The following is a 17,129-nucleotide window of genomic DNA, read 5'->3' as shown; positions in this document are numbered from 1 at the left end:
TTCTCAGTATACTTTAGTTGCCTGTAGTTCTCTGTGTAGGCTTGAGGCCTCCTGGGTGCCCCACCACGGCTGCTCATCCATGTTAGCATGTCTCCTGCAGTCCTTGTCCGGCTCATGTGTAGGCAGACCTGTTGGAAAGATGGTGTAGGTGTAGCTTCTGACATCCCTAGGAGCAGACTCCTTGTTTCTCTGGCACTTAATTATCTAACACCTTTCAGCAGTGACCCCTGAGCCTTAGGCGTGGAAGGTGCATTGTCGATGCACCAGCTGGGACTGGGCTCCACAACTCTGTGGTTTGATTGGCTGTGATTTTTTGTAATGGTCTCTGTTACAAAGAGAAATTTCCTTGATGAGGGAAGGGTGAGGACTACACTTACCAGCTAGACCCTGGAGAAGGATGTCCACGTGGTGATTAATTTTTTTTTCTCTTTCAATTCTAATTTTGATGAAATCTAGTTAGTTTTTTTTCCCCTAGAAACTCTTGGCTAACTTAGTATATAAATATTTATTCTGCTTTATCTTGGAAATTGTGTGGTTTAATGGCTTATGTTGCAGTCTATGTTTCTTTTTGAGCTATTTCTCTGTCAATTATTTTCCCTTACTCTTTTCTAAGGAAATTAGTTGACCATATGCGTGTATATGCCATTTTTCCTTTAATTTATAGCTTACATAGAGATGTGATTTTTTTAATTCTCTAAAATCATATTTGTTTTCAAGTTACTTCCTTGTGATACAGTTTTGTTGTGATGAGAATATATGGTCCTTATGCTATCATTTTCTTGGAACTTGTTGGGATATAGCTTGTGGCTTTGAATGAGATCAATTGTTACAAATCTTCCATTGCCTTTGAGATGTGTATTTTCTGTGTGGTGTTTTGGGTGGTATTTTACATATGGTCTCCAGTGATTGCTGTTGGTCTTGTTAATCACACTTAATTTTTTTTTTTTTTTAAATATGGAATGTTTCATGAATTTGCGTGTCATCCTTGCGCAGGGGCCATGCTAATCTTCTCTGTATCGGTCCAATTTTAGTATATGTGCTGCCGAAGCGGGCACTTACTTAATCTTTTATGTCTAAAACAAATCATGTGTTTAATTTATTCCTTATTAATAAAATGGCCACTTGTATTTCTAGAGCTACTGAGCATCAGGGCTCCCACTATGCCGAACAAGAACTCGGTCACCACATCCCTCTTTCTGCTTTTTTCCTATGTTGAGAAAGGGACTAAATTGCCCAGATTGACCTTGAGCTCACTGTGTTGACATGGGGCTTGATTTGAGGCAAGGCCTGCCTTATACAGATTTTAAGTAATCATGATGAGTTTTTAGTCAGCAGTCAACTAAGATTCACACTTTCATCAGATTTCAGTCATGCAGAGTCAAGATTGATTTTATCACCCCAGGAAGTGCACTCCAGTGAATTCTACAGTGCGTATCCCTCTGCCCTAGGCAACCACTTTGGGTTTTGCCATCCTTGATTAGTATTTTTTTCCTTCTATTTTATACAGATAATCATGCTATAAAGATGTATATATTCGTAGGGACCAGGCTGTTTGCTGTGTTTACAGTTCACCCATGTTACTGGCATTTATCAGTGTTTTCTTTCTGGTACTGAACCATATATCATTGTGCACACAGCACTGTTTATTCATCTATCTTTATGCAGTTTCCAGTTTTAGGCTCTTTTATTTGTTCTCTTTTCTCTGGGGATAAAGACCTAGGTGTAGAATTGCTGAGTTGTAGGGTAGATATATATTTAACTTTAGTGGAACTGACAAACAGTAGCTTTCCTGTTGGGCACTGCTGCCCCAGAGGTGAGGTTCCAGTTCACTGTGTATACTTGAAACATATGATAGCTTTTGAATGGGGCCATTTAGTGTGCAAAATTGTATCTTGTTTTAGTTTTAATTTGCCTCTCCATGGTGACTAATAATACTTGCCTTTTTTTTTAAATTGGCTGTTAACATACCAATTTTTGCCGAACTTAAAAAAAATTGAGTGGTTATTATTATCAGTATACTTTAGGAGTCATATTCTTTTTCTAAATACCAGTCTTTTGTCCATATTTCTCCTAGTCTCTAATTTGCCTTTTCATGTTGTTATGCCGTCTCCTAATCTGTGTGTGTGTGTGTGTGTGTTTCTTTGTATAACAGCCCTGGCCATCCTGGACTCACTTTGTAACCTATGCTGCCCCCAATTCAGAGATTTGCCTGCCTCTCCCTGCCAATTGCTGGAATTAAAGGCATGCACCACCAACCATGGCATAATCTCTATATTTTTACTTTTGACATTTCTGTGTGTTTATATTTTATGTGTCTCTGGTAAAGTCTAGTTTAACAGTCTTTGGATTCATTCATGTCAATCATGAATACTTTAATTCCTCTGTATGTTTTAGGGTTTGGATCAATCCACAGACACTTAAGTCATATAATCTATACATGTCATTCATTTATTTATTTATTTATTTATTTATTTATTTTTGCTTTTTTGAGACAGGGTTTCTCTGTTAGCCTTGGCTGTCCTGGACTCACTTTATAGACCTGGCTAACCTCAAACTCACAGAGATCCACCTGCCTCTGCCTCCCGAGTGCTGGGATTAAAGGTGTGCACCGCCACGCCCCGTGGCTGCGGTGGATTTTGTTGTTTTTGTCACTGTGTAGCCCATGCTGGCCTCAGAATTCATGGGCTTCCCACTATAGCCTCTTGAGTACTGAGATAACAGTGTCTGTCACTCTGCCAAGCTTTCTGTGTACTCTAAAATATCTTTAGATTACAGAGCAAGTAAAAGTGTTGCAAACAGTTGCTGTATTTAGGGAATAATCAAAGAAATGTCCGAAGTTCACTACACGTGTTTAGGATAGGTTTTCCCTCTTGAATATTTTAGTTGCTGCATCTTTCTTCCTCCTATTGTATTTCTTTGGGCATGTTTGAAGATGCTTCAGTTTTGCATTAGATTTTTGTCTCCTATGTGCAGTCTTTGTCATGGTCTGTAGCTATTCATTGGCCCTGACTTAAGCACTGTGGCTTTTTTTAGTGATTTTTTTTACATTTTGGCCTCACAGTCATTGGAACTTTATTACTGCAAATTTTTTGAAGCTGGAAATTAGGAGTTCTGTTTGTTTTTTCAGAGATGATCTGGGTCCTAGAATGATCTTGAACTCACAGCCATCCTTCTGTCTCAGTTTCCAGAGAGTTCAGATTCCAAGTGTGTGTCACTACTTCTAGTCAGTAAAGATTTGCCTTGAGCTTCTTAGTGCAAACCCCTTGCTTAAATTCTATTCTCTTGTACAAATCTGTGGCCAAGAGTTCACAAAATCTTAGAGTGTAAATTATTTAGTTTCAGCCTATCTACAAATATGAGTGTATTTCTTTCTTTTTGTTTTGTTTTTGTTTTTCGAGACAGGGTTTCTAACTGTGTAGCCCTGACTGTCCTGGACTCACTTTGTAGAGCAGGCTGGCCTTGAACTCACAGCGACCCATCTGCCTCTGCCTCCCAAGTGCTGGGATTAAAGGCGTGTGTCACCACTCCTGGCTTGAGTGTATTTTTTATACACAGATACATTGAAATAAAGTTTTAAAAGGAAGGGGGGAGCGGCAATGAATTCACAGTGTTTCCATTTTATTGTTTTTCTAAGAATCGAAACCAGTGAAGATCTGCATTTCCATTATTTCCCTCTGGGTATTATTTTTCCTACTTCAGCCACTAATAAGGCAGCCTTCTAGGTGGTCTTGACATGCTTATAATGCTCTGTTCTCTGCTAAGGCCAGGTGGTCTTCTGACTTGAGTAGCCCATTAAAACCTAAATTTGTATCTATAGACAGTTGACCTGTAAGGTTGGAAAAACTCAGGCTATAGTGTTACGCACATTTCTGTGCTTGATACCATCGAACTCACAGCGACCCACCTGCCTCTGCCTCCCAAGTGCTAGGATTAAAGGCGTGTGCCACCACCGCCCAGCTGGGAGTTACTTAGCTGTTTCTGAAACGTGACAAGACTAAGGTTGAGAGGGAAAACTGAGCCTGTCTTTAGGCCTGTCCTCAAGCTTGGAGTGAAAGCTCTTCCCCCACTTGAGCTGTGGTGTGTACTTCTGCCTTCCCCCTTACTACGGGGTTTTTGTCACAGACCTACGTGACTGTATCATGATGCGATTCTCTCACAACTGCTGCATATTAGACAGGGATGCTCAGTCTCACATATTTGGGGATGTCAATAAGAACAGGAGCTAAGCAGCAGCACAAAAGGAGGTGACAAGGATTCCTCCTGGGAAGACAAAAACAGTTGGTTGAGACAGCACAGGTCTGGCCAGAGGGAGAAGTAGGAGAGATCTGGGTACCACAGTCACAAGCTAGCTCATGGTGCTCAAAGGAACATAATTCACTTGGAAGAAACATTTTTCTTTTTCTTCTTTTAAAAAAAAAGATTTGTTTTTTTAATTATGTATACAGCAGTGTTTTTGCCTGCATGTACTCCTGCGTGTCAGAAGAGGGCACCATGTGGGTGCTAGAAATTGAACTCAGGACCTTTGGAAGAGTAGCCAGTGCTCTTAACCTCTGAGCCATCTCTCTAGCAGCCCAAAACATATATCTTAAAGTATCTTTTTAAGTTTCCCAAATTAGAATGTTTCTTAAAGTATCCTGTAGATTAATTGAGACTGTTTATTATTTTATATTATTTATTATATCCTATATTACTTAATAAATGTATTCTTTTTGATAAAATAATGGCATTTTTGCCAGTGGGAGCTTTGTTAATGAAGTATGGGATAATCTTACATTGGAGAATTGGCTACATTTACACTATGTGATTTCATACAAATCAATTGTTAAAAACATGCAGAAACAGACTCTGAGCATTAAACTATCAGACAGTGGATTGACTGTGCTGTGCTCTGATAGAAGCATTTTGAAGGTGATTTGTGTGTAACTAACAGTTACTTTTTTTTTTGGACAGGGTTTCTCTTTGTAGTCCTGGCTGTCCTGTAGACAAGCTCACTGCCTCTGCCTCCCGAGTCCTGGGATCAAAGGCAGGGGCCAGTCCCACCTGGCCTAGCTGTTAGCTTTTATACAAGGTCTTGCTGAACAGACTGTTCCACGTGCTAGGAACACTGAATCCAGTGTAGGCAGTCACTACTCAGAAATGCATGCTCCCTTCCTGCTCCTGTTTGAGGGCCTACTCAGAAATATGTATGTACCAATTCTGTATTAGGCAAGAGCATCGTGGACAGCAAGTCCTTGGCATTGCATAGACAACATCTCAGTTTCATCTGTTTTTAGTCTTGAATTTCTTTGGAATTTTTGACATAATTTGAGCCCACAGTTTTGCTAAATGGACATTTCAGTGAAAAGCGCCTCAAGTTAAAACCTGGTGTGCTTTTCCCTGAGCTTTTACGGCAGAGCCTGAGTTGATATGCAGCCTCCTCTGTTGAGGACTTGGAAGCCTTGAGGTTTTGGTATAGGCCAGGTGCGTGGTGCTCTTACCTTCAGTTCTTCTTTCTGACCCATTTTCCTCTCCTTAGACAATTTCTTCACTCTTTAAACTGTATGCTGTGTACTTTCTTCTTAGCTACCTTCCATCTGTTTTGAAATGGGTGGGATATAAATAAAAGCTAAAAACAGCAACAAACAAAAATCCGTGTTTTAGCAGCATTTCTGCAGATAGTGAAAACAGCCCTTTGAAGTTTGTGAAGTGAGTCCAGTCTGTTGTCATGTGTCTTAAATGAGGTTAGGTGTTTTGAGCAAAGAAGACTTTACGCATGGGGCCTTTTCAAAACTGTTGTGAGCTCCTTCAAGTTATTTCTAACATAAAAACATGGGACTTTTACAGAGAACAATTGAAAGTGAGGATGGAGGTGACAAGATGGCTCAGTCAGGTGGAGGTGTTTGCCACCAGGCATGGTGACCTGAGTTTGACCCCTGGGACTAACATGATGGGTAGAGATAACCCCTGCCATCCTCTGATCTCCACGCTCACTCCTTGGTTTCTGTGTTTGTACCTATACAGAGACATATATAAAACCAATAACAATTTAAATGAAAGTTTGGATGCTTTCAAAAGCTATTATTGAATTCTGTTTGGATTGTTAAAACAAAATACATAGGCTGTGTAGCTTTCTTGGAGGCCGGAAGTCCAAGATCAGGCCTCAGGCCAATAAAATGTTTGCCAAGGACCTAGTTCCTGGTTCTAGACACTATGTGTCCTCACATGGTTATGAGGGGGAGACAGCTCTCTGGGGCCTCTTTTTCTGAGGAGGTTGTATTTTACTATGTAATCTAGGTTGGCTTGGTACACACTGGCATCCTGACTTAGCCTTCTTTGTGTTGAGATTACAGGTGGGTGCGTGCATGTTACTGTGCCCGGCTGTGTAGGTAACCTTCACTGTGTTGTGGTAGATTCTCTCTAGATCTGATTTATTGAGTTCTGTTGTTCTTGTTGTTTGTTTTTTCTTTTGTGTTCTTGTTGTCCAGGCAGGTCTCAGACTCATGGCACTCCTTCTGCCGTGGCCTCCTGAGTGCTTGGGTAATAGACAGGAGGGACATAGCCTGACTGCAAACATGCATTTTCAGAACTGTGGCTAGAAGCATCTCACCACACTTTGATCTCTGCCCAGCTGTACTATTGGTGACACCTGCCTCAAAAGAAAAGAAGCATTCGTCCCAAGCCTGACAACCTGAGTTTGCTCTCTGTCCCTTAAGTTGTCCTCTAACCTCTATTCACCCTGGTGCGCACACAACACAACACAACACAACACACACACACACAATAACTAACTAAATGTTAAGAATATTTCAGTCTAAAAAAAAAAAGAATATTTCAGTCTCTTTTGATTATCTTATATTTCTAAAATAGATAACACTTTAAAAGAGTAGGTTTCGTTTTTTTCAAATTAACTTTACTTTCACAACAATTGATTTTTGGCCCATGGTGGCACACGCCTTTAATCCCAGTATGCAGAGGCAGAGGCAGAGGCAGGAGGATCTCTGTGAGTTTAAGGCCAGCTGGTCTACAAAGTGAGTTCTAGGATACCAGGGCTACACAGAGAAACCTTGTCTCAACAAAACAAAGTAATTGATCCTTATATTTTTAATTTTATTTTCTTTACATTGGCTATGCAAGGATCTAAACTCTATTTAGCTACCATTACTACAAATAATCTTTATAGTAATTTTAATTTTACAGCTAAATTGATGGAAACACAACATTCCAGTCTGTTTCCCTACTGCCAGGCACACACAGCAGCAACAGTCCTGCTCCTCCTCTTCTTCTTTTTGATTTTTGTTTGTTTTGTCTTGTTTTTTTTTTGAGACAGGGTTTTTCTGTGTAGCCTTGGCTGTCTTAGACTCACTTTGTAGACCAGACTGGCCACCATGCCCAGCCTTTCTTTTGGGTTTTTCAATACAGGTTTTCTCTGTGTAATAGCTTTGGCTGTCCTGTTCTCACTTTGTAGCAGGCTGGCCTTGAACTCACAGAGATCCGGCTGGCTAGTCCTGCTCTTCCTAAGGTGAAATAACATCTGTGTGTGTGTGTGTGTGTGTGTGTGTGTGTGTGTGTGTGTGTGTGTGTGCATGTGCATCCTTTATCCATGCACCATGCATCGGCTGATAGACAGATGCCAGCTCTTAGGAATAGTGTTTCAGTGAGCATGAGTGTGCTTTCTTGTAATCCTACCCCTTGGGAAGTAGAAGCAGGCAAGTCAAAAGGCTCAGGGCCAGCCTGTGCTGCATGAGGTCCTGTCTCAAACAAAACACACACTATATTTTTGCAGTTCTTTTGCGTACTTGCTGAGAATTGGTATTACTAGAACATATGATAATTATTCTTTTAATATTTTTGAGAATCTTTTGTTCTGTTTTCAGTAATGACTGGGCCAGTTTGCAGTTTTTTCCCCAACAGCACACAAGGCTTCCAATTTCTTCGTACTCTTGCCAGCATTTGTTGTGTTTAAAGTTGTTTGGTGGTGGGCGTCCTAGTGGGTGTGAATGGTATCATACTGTGGTTCTGATTTGTGTTTCCCTGATAGTGGTATTGAGCATCTTTGATGGGCCTGTTGACCATTTGTTTCTCTTTTGAATAGATGTCTCAGCATATATACTTAGCCACTTTAAACTTCTGCTCTAGTTTGCTTTCTATTGCTGTGGTGAAAACTGTGGACAAAGCAACTTGAGATGAAAGGGTTTATTTTAGATTACAGTTCATCATGGAGGGAAGTCAAGGCAGGAACTGAAGTCAGGAACTGAAGCCAAGGCCAGGGAGACCTGCTTCCTCTGGCTGTCTCAGCCACCCTTCTCCAGCTCAGGCCCACCTGCCAAGGGAAGGGCACTGTGCATAGTGGCCTGGACCCTCCTGTATCAGTTACAATTAAGAAAATGCCTCATAGACATGGCCAGTAGCCAGTCTGATCCAGGCAATTCCTTAGTTGAGGGTCCCTTTTCCCAAGTGACTTTAGGTTTGTGTCAAGTTGACAGTTGTAGCTATTACAACTGAGTTGTTTGGTTGTTATGTTTCTTATAAACATTAGCATCTCATTTTTAATATATCCTATCTAGAATAGACCTTATGATTTGTAAATACTTTCACCCTTCACTCTTCTGTGGGTTGTCATTTCATTGTGTGAGTTATTTTGCTGAGCGGAAGATTTTAAGTTTTATATAGCCGTGCGTATTGGCTGGTTTTGGTATCAGATCCAAGAAGTCACTGCCTGAATTAATGTTGTAAAGCTTTCTCTCTGTTTTCTTTCATAAGCTTTGTTATTTCAAATTTTATATTTGTCTTTAATCCATTTGTGGTTGATTTTTTTTTTTTTAATGTGGTATTAAAACAATTCAACTTCATTCTTTTCAGTTACCCTGCTATTACAGATTTTAAACCCACAGGTCAGGACTGTCAGAAGACTTGCAGACTGCTGAAATTGTGTGTGATGTTTTGTACACAGTTTTAAGAAAGACTGTATTTTTGTCAGAGATCATCGTTTAAACTGTTACTGAGGCTGACTAGGACACACTGTGGTTACCATTGGAACAAAGGGAGCAAGTTCATCTGCTAATGAAGTAGATAAACCTAGTGAGGACCAGATGGGACCAGTGTCACATGCAGCACTTGCAGCCCCTTTAGCTCTTTGGTTTGTTTGTGGTTTCTCATATCCAGGGCTGGCAGATCAGCCTGGTACGTAATCTCTTCAAGTATTTTGAAAATCCACTAAAACCGAAGTGAAATACCCACAAGTTAGCATTAGTTGCTTGAAAAGACTCCTTTGGTGTGAGTTATTTTATTTGCTTCATTTTTTTTTAAAGGAGTTTTCAAATGTGAAGTTTTAACAAAGAATAATTGCCATATACTCTTGAGTTACTATCAACAGTAAATATATTTTTAAGAATTAGCATGTTGGCTATTTCTTACTATACTTCACATCATAATTGCATGTGCAAACCAAAAAGAACTGGAGGAAAGTCTTCTATTGTAGGACAAGACTGAGTGAAGACCCACATGAGCATTCAGCCCAAGACTAGTGTTGCTAACCCTTTACATGTGTCTATTGCATTAGTAGAAAGAATAGGTTTTGTTTGTTTGTTTGTTTGTTTGTTTGTTTCCAAGACAGGGATTCTCTGTGTAGCCTTGGCTGTCCTGGACTCGCTTTGTAGACGAGGCTGGCCTTGAACTCAGCAATCCTCCTGCCTCTACCTTCCTGAGTGCTGGGATTACAGGCATGTGCCACTGTGCCCAGCTTGAAATAATTAGGTTTTATGTTGATTTGGGCTGGAGAGATGGCTTATCAGTTAAGAGCACTACCTGTTCTTCAAAAGGTCCTGAGTTCACGGGTGCCCCATATTTGACCATGTCCCCTTGACGGGGAGGCCTGGTGGCACTCAGAGGAAGGATAGCAGGCTACCAAGAAGAGACTTGATACCCTATGAGCATATACAGGGGGAGGAGGTACCCCCCCCCCAGTCACAGTCATAGGGGAGGGGAATAGGGGGTAAGCGGGAGGGAGGGAGGGAGGAATGGGAGGATACAAAGGATGGGATAACAATTGAGATGTAATATGAATAAATTAATTTTTAAAAACTTAAAAAAAAAAAAAAGTCCTGAGTTCAATTCCCAGCAACCACATGGTGGCTCACAACCATCTATAATGAGATCTGATGTCTTCTTCTAGCATGTATGCAAATAGAGCACTCATATACATAAACTCTTTAAGAAGAAAGAAAATTACCTATTATCTGGTTTGCACTTGATGCTGACCTCTTTAAGCAAATTCTATGTTCTGCAGCAAATCAGCCTGCCAGAACATGTTAGGCATGTATGTGCATATTCTGCATATGTGTGTGTGCACTTGTGTGTATTTGCCATAATACAGAAAATCTGCTTGTGTTAGCTGAATTACAAGAAAAATATGTTGGCAGAACACAACTGTGTGAGTTTCTGCTAGTACATTTATCCCACTTTTATGAGTTTCTTGCGTTTGAAATTAGGACACTTCTCCAGCCTTGTACAATCCCCTTTGTTCCATCTCTTATCAAGAGATCATTGGAGCCGGGCGTGGTGGCGCACGCCTTTAATCCCAGCACTCGGGAGGCAGAGGCGGGCGGATCGCTGTGAGTTCGAGGCCAGCCTGGTCTACAAAGTGAGTCCAGGATGGCCAAGGCTACACAGAGAAACCCTGTCTCGAAAAACCAAAAAAAAAAAAAAAAAAAAAAAAAAAGAGATCATTGGAATTGTGAGCTGCAGTCTCATGCTGACCTCTAACGCTGGTGGCCCAAAGAGGTTTGTCTGTCTTCAGCAGAGCCTGTCAAGTTTTGAATTGACTAGAGTGCTTTTGACTGCAAAAGCTTTGGAATGTAGACACTGAGGGGCTAACACGTTTGTAGGGCTATGTAATAGAGCATATGCAGGAGCACATCTTAGGGTTTTACTCATTAGTCCTAAAGGTTATATATAGATAATCACTTAAGAAAGAACTTTCACTATTGGGATCTGTTTACTGTCAGTTAGTGTGAGCTTTCGTGGCTCTTGCTGAAGAGTTTCAGCCGGGTGTGGTGGCACGTGCCTTTAATCCCAGGGAGGCAGAGGCAGGCGGATCTATGTGAGTTCGAGGCCAGCCTGGTCTACAAAATGAGTCGAGGACAGCCAAGGCTACACAGAGAAACCCTGTCTCGAGAAACCAGTAAATAAATAAATAAATAAATATAAGAGTGTTTTAGTTAGTTATAAAACTGTATTAGGATTATTGGAGTAGCAGTCCTGTGGGCAGAACCAAGCAGAGGAGCCATTGTTAAGTTGTTGAGTTTTTGTTTTTGTTTTTTCGAGACAGGGTCTCTGGACCCTGTCTTGGCTTTTCTGGACTTGCTTTGTAGACCAGGCTGGCCTCGAACTCACAACAATCCGCCTGCCTCTGCCTCCCAAGTGCTGGGATTAAAGGCGTGCACCACCATGCCTGGCTCGGTTGTTGGATTAAATCTCCCCTCCTGCATGCTCTCTTTTCTTCAGCTTGCTGGCTGTGTTGTCCTCGTTTGTTTTCAGAATTCTGTGCGCAGAATTTGTGTTCAGAATTCTAGAATCTAATTTTATTTGTTTCATTCTTGATATGAAAATGGTGGCTTGTAATGATGCCTAATAGTGCTTATTGAAACGGAAGTTGGTATATGTATCTTCCCTTTTGCATACCATGGGAAATTGTAGGTAGAGATCTTTATTACTTTTTTGTTGTTTGTTTTTGAGACAGGGATTCTCTGTGTAGCCCTGGCTGTCCTGGAGCTCACGCAGTGGACCAGGTTGGCCTTGTAGTCAGATGCTCCTGCTTCTGTCTCCCAAGTGCTGGCATTAAAGTCATATTCCACCACCTCCCAGTCATCTTTATTACTTTTTAATAAATAATTTTGGGGGATGGAGAATATTATTTTATGCAATATTAACAGGGAGTCACATTTGAAAAGAAAAAACTTCACTATTAGATTCCTCCATAAATTTAAGAGTCTTGGGTGTCTGGTGAATGTTAACCAAAGGGACGTGGATGCCAGCTCCCTGCATATGTACATGTACTGTCTCAGGAAGGAGAGTTTTTATGTTAACTTTTTTTTCCCACTGCCAGTGATTAACATGGGGTCTTATGCATGGTAGGTGAGTGCTCTCCCATTGTGCTGTATTACTAGGTGTCTTTTTAAGGGGTTTTGTTTGTTTTTGGTTTTTTTGAGACAGGGACTCTGTAAGCAGTCCTGGCTATCCTTGAACTGTGTAGGCCAGGCTTTGAACTCTGTGAATTCAAAGTACTGGGGTTAAAAGCTTGTGCCACTGCACCCAGCCCCAGCTGTCTTTTTATGTTTCTTGATTATCTATTTATTTATTCTTTGGTTTTTCTTTTTTTGGCTTTTTGAAACAGGGTTTCTCTGTGTAGCCTTGGCTGTTCTGGACTCACTTTTTAGACCAGGCTGGCCTCGAACTCACAGCGATCCGCCTGCCTCTGCCTCCCGAGTGCTGGGATTAAAGGCGTGCCCCACCACCGCCTGGCTAGCATAAAAGTTCTTTACTGAAAAGGAACATATAAATGTGAAGAGAGTACACTGAAGTGGCCATAAGGGGAAAATTAAATATACCAAATGGTCCCCATGTTTCTCCCTTCTAGACGTTGAACATTCAGGTCTAACTCAGCAGCTGTGAGAGGATCAAGTATGTCATGGTACAGTCACTTAGGTCTGTGACAAACCCTTTAGCCTAGTAGTTGAGATGACAAGGCCGGCTGGAGTTAAATACAGTGAGCTAAAGGCAGGATTCAGAAGCAGCAACCTGGCTGTGAACGCCTCAATTAACACCTGGGTGGTGTCTCATTGATTAAGGGACAGGAAAAGACTCTACTTTAGCTTACTAGCACATGGATTAAATGAGATGGAGTGTAAATAAGTACGTAAGTGTAGGCCCTCAGTAAATTTGCAGTGTCACTATGGATACACCCTTTACTGGCTTTTAAGGAAGAAATAGGGCAACACTGTCAGACCTTGTGTTTGTTTTTGTTTGTTGTCTGTTGTTTGAGACAAAGTCTCTAAGAGCTCAAGCTAGCTGTTGTCTTACTGTGTACTCAGGATGGCTTCTATGGATCCTGAGTTCTGGAAAGTTCTGGGAATTCAGGCATCTGCCACCAGGCTCAGTGATTTAAAAGCCTTAAGTTAGAAAATACCGTTTTACTAAGTGTGTGAAAGCTAACGAATGACTGAGCTAGCAACACGGGGAAATTAAGAACAAAGAGCGGCAGGACTGGGGATAGGTTTTCAGTGGCAGAGTTCTGTGAGCTGCGCGTGTTCCTGTCTTTCTCCCCACTGCCTTTGTAGTTTCTGCAGCATTGTTCCGTGCTGTGTGAGTCAGTTTCAGCACATTGACCTTCAGCATCTGATTAGTTAGAAAAAAAGCTGCTGCAATGGTGACTTTATTCTTTATTTCAAGTTCTTAAGACTTTTAATTTGTCTGATCAGGTTAGGATTGTTGTCATATGTGCCCCTCCGCCCAGGACACTTTTCTGTTAGCTGATGTTTGTGACTGGTCAGCTTGAAACAGTGTACTGAAACCTGCAGAAAGGAGGTTTCTGTTTAGTCCCCTCCCTATCTGAGGCCATTTTTCAAAGCATCATTCTAAGTAAATAATTGAATTCACATCCAACTGAGGGGTATGTTTAAGATTTCTTCTAAAAGAATAAGAGTTTGCTGTGTTCTGGACTCACATGTACTGGTTTGGAATGTGTCTGTTGTAAGATGCAGAAGGATGGAATGTTTGCCCTGGTACTGTGCTGCCTTCAAAATTCCTATTTCCAGGTCTGCACACACAGCTCAGCTAGTGAAGTGCCTGTGGTGGTGTGCACATGGCGCTGAAAGAAAAGAAATAAAAGGAACCAGAATCCTACCTGTTTATCAAAAAACTCCCCAGCACCAGGGGCTCCCAGCCAACAAGGCTGACCTGATCAGTGAGCCTGGGTCCCAGTGAGAGACCCTGTCCCCAAAAATAAGAGGATTGGCTTCTGGGGTTAACTTCTGGCCACCTCATACAGGTGCACCCACCTTCCTGCACCCCACTCCACAGACTATCGCTCTTTGTTGTGGGCTAACAAATATTCGTGAGAAATACAGTCCTAAACTTGCTCTCTCTCTCCACTAGACTACTAGTTAGAAAGCACCAGTGGGGATTGATTTATGTTTTTTGTTTTGGTCTGGGTTGAGTTGTTTTGTTTTTTGAGATGTTTCTCTATATAGCCCTACGTGTAGACCCCTCTAGCCTGGAGCTCACAGAGATAAGCATGTGCCACCTGCTATCATTCTTGGGTTTTGTTCCTTGTTTTTGAAAAAGGAAGTTTGCATTAGGTAGATAATAAAATTGGACAGTCTGTAAGATTCCTTTAGGCACTATGAGTCATAATTTATAACTGGGTTTCTCTGTGTAGCCCTGGCTGTCCTGGAACTCCCTAAGTAGATCAGGCTGAGCTCCAACTCACAGAAATCCTCCTGTCTCTGCCTCCCAAGTGATGGGATTAAAGGCATGTATCACCACCACCCGACACCCTTTTTACTTTTTAAAGCCACGGAGTTTAATTTGTGGGGTCTGGGCAGCTTTGTTTTGTTTTAGTTTCTCTCAGTGTACACTTTTCTGGCTGTATCCATTTTGTAGGATGTTACTCTGTGGTCTCTTTCTCGTCTTGGATGGGTAGATATCACTACCTCACTAAGTGTTGCCGTTAAATTACCATTATGGCCTAATAATGTTTATTATCAGGCCTATAACTATCATTATGGCAGTATTTTCTAACCCACTAGCAACAGTCAAGACATAGACACCTGTTATATTTTTAAATAGCTTTTGTTAACCTGGGGCAGGGCCAGTATTAATCCCCTAAACCTGCCCCAATTCCATGCCATCTGGTTCTAATAATTTCTCTCAAGCTACCTCCCATCCATAATCCCATATACTTGCTAATGTTCTTCATCTGGGCCAAGTCCTGCATCCATACTGGCCACGTGCTTCTCCTCCACCTAACCCATGGCAGCCTTCCTTCTTCCTCTCCTCCCTGGTCTCTCTCCTTCCAAGGTTCTCCCTCCCTCCTCCAGCCAGGGAGCCTTAGCCACGCCTGTCCCATTTGCCCTGCCCAGGTATGATGGCCTTTTATTGGTCAAATAGGTTAGGCTCTTAGGCAAGGTGCAGGTGGAGCAGAGACAGCTAGCTGTAATTAGCACCAAAATACATCAGACCAACCTCCAATAAAGAAGCATGTAATATTGGAGTGTTTCTCCTGCTTGATATTAGTAGACATTGATGATAATACTATTCCATGTTTATTTTTTAGCTAAGAAACTTGCATAAGGTGAAACTTTACTTCCTATTCTAATTAATTACTTGTTGGCAAGTACAGTTTGCTTAAAAGATAAAATAAGTACATTATTTAATCACTATCCAGTTTTTTTGTTTGTTTTGTTTTGTTTTTTTAAACAAAACTGGGTGTGATGGCACATGCTTTCAACATTTTGGGGGAGGAGAGGTTCGAGACAGGGTTTCTCTGTGTAGCCCTGGCTGTCCTGGAACTCTTACTGTAGACCAGCCTGGCCTTGAGCTCACAGAGATCCACATGTCGAGTGCTATATTAAAAGTATGTGTCACCACCACTGGCCCTCAACATTTTGTATCTGAATATTTTGCCTGCAAGCATGCCTGTTTACCATGTGCATTCCTGGTGCCCTTGGAAGACAGAGGAGGGCGTCAGACCCCCTGGAACTAGAGTTAGAGTTGGTTGTGAGCAACCTTGTGGGTGTTGGCAGTTAAATCTGCGTCCTCTGAAAGAGCAGCCAGTACTCTGAACACTGAGCCACTTCTCCATTCACTGAGCCTACTATCCATTTTTAAAATGTGGAGGGGCCATGAAATGGATCATAGGTAAAGATGCTTCCTCACAAGCATGGTGACCTGGGTGCCCTCAGGATAGAAGGGGAGAACAAACGCTGGTTACGTTGTCCTCCAGCTTCTGCACGCAGACATGTGTACACATACAGAGTAAATACATTTTTTGTTTCTTTGGTTTGCTGGTTTTTGGAGATAAGAGTTTCTCTGTGTAGCCCTGGCTGTCCTGGACTCCCTTTGTAGACCAGGCTGGACTCAAACTCACAGAGATCTTCCTGCCTCTTCCTTCCTGAGTCCTGGGATTAAAGGTGTGCACCACCACGCCTGGCTGTTTTATTTTGGTTTTTTGAGACAGGCTTTCTCTGTGTCGCCTTGGCTATCCTGGACTCCCTTTGTAGACCAGGCTGGCCTCAAACTCATAGAGATTCTCCTGCCTCTGCCTCCCAAGTGCTGGGATTAAGGCATGCACCGCTACCACCGCTGGACGAGTAAATAAACGAATATGAAAAAGAACTGGTTCACTGGCATCCTCCAGTACGGAACCACCAAAGACATTACTAATATGAACATAATCATCTGATATTTTCTTGCATTGTACTTATTGTCATATTGATATGCAAATTACTCTTCCAGCCCCTAGGTTCCTGAACTCTTTTTTTTTTATAAATGTTTTATGACTTTATTCTCCTTTTTTTTTTTTTTTAAGGTTTATTTATTTATTATGTATACAGTGTTTCACCTGAACAGATGTCAGTATAAATGTTTGTGAGCCACCATGTGGTTGCTGGGGATTGCACTCAGGACCTTTGGAAGAGCAGACAGTGCTCTTAACCACTGAGCCATCTCTCTAGCCCTCTTGAACTCTTTTGAAACAAACCTAGTACTACAGAGGATAGATGTGACAAAGTGTGTCAGGCCTCCTCTGCACATTAGCTTACCTTATACCTGGAATCAGTCATCTCTGTTAGGCTCCTCTTGGCACCGGAGGGACTTATGCTTTTGGGTAGCCATTGTTCCTGGTACTTTTCCATGGCTAGATCTTTTAAGATAAGGTTATATCAAGATTTCATATTAGTGTTCTGAATATGAGTTAATTATTAAAGTCTTGACTTTACACTGTGTTTCCTTTGGGAAACTCTGGTGTTCACGTCTCCAGGAATGACAGAGCTGGTTATGAGTCCTCATCAGTTTCCCTCCGGCTCATGTAGCACTCAGAATAACAGCAGCGCCCTTGCAGTTAGTAAGAACGGGTCCAGTTGTGCGAGCAGCTG

At 41.7% G+C, this 17,129-nt stretch overlaps 1 protein-coding gene and 1 non-coding gene across 2 annotated transcripts in view; one reads left to right on the top strand and one right to left on the bottom strand.

Annotated features, from left to right (window-relative positions):
- The window catches only part of Nlk (nemo like kinase), a 122,834-nt gene that overhangs the window by 23,291 nt on the left and 82,414 nt on the right, over nucleotides 1-17,129 (top strand). The gene's annotated exons all lie outside the window — the stretch shown is intronic.
- On the bottom strand, nucleotides 949-1,055 carry LOC127200935 (U6 spliceosomal RNA). The gene has a single exon (XR_007832151.1). It is a non-coding gene; the product is annotated as a U6 spliceosomal RNA (small nuclear RNA).

The sequence above is a fragment of the Acomys russatus genome, chromosome 16 (assembly GCF_903995435.1).
Source record: "Acomys russatus chromosome 16, mAcoRus1.1, whole genome shotgun sequence".
Lineage (NCBI taxonomy): Eukaryota > Metazoa > Chordata > Mammalia > Rodentia > Muridae > Acomys > Acomys russatus.
Note: the sequence above shows the minus strand (reverse complement) of the source record. Positions and strands in the feature narration are given on the sequence as shown.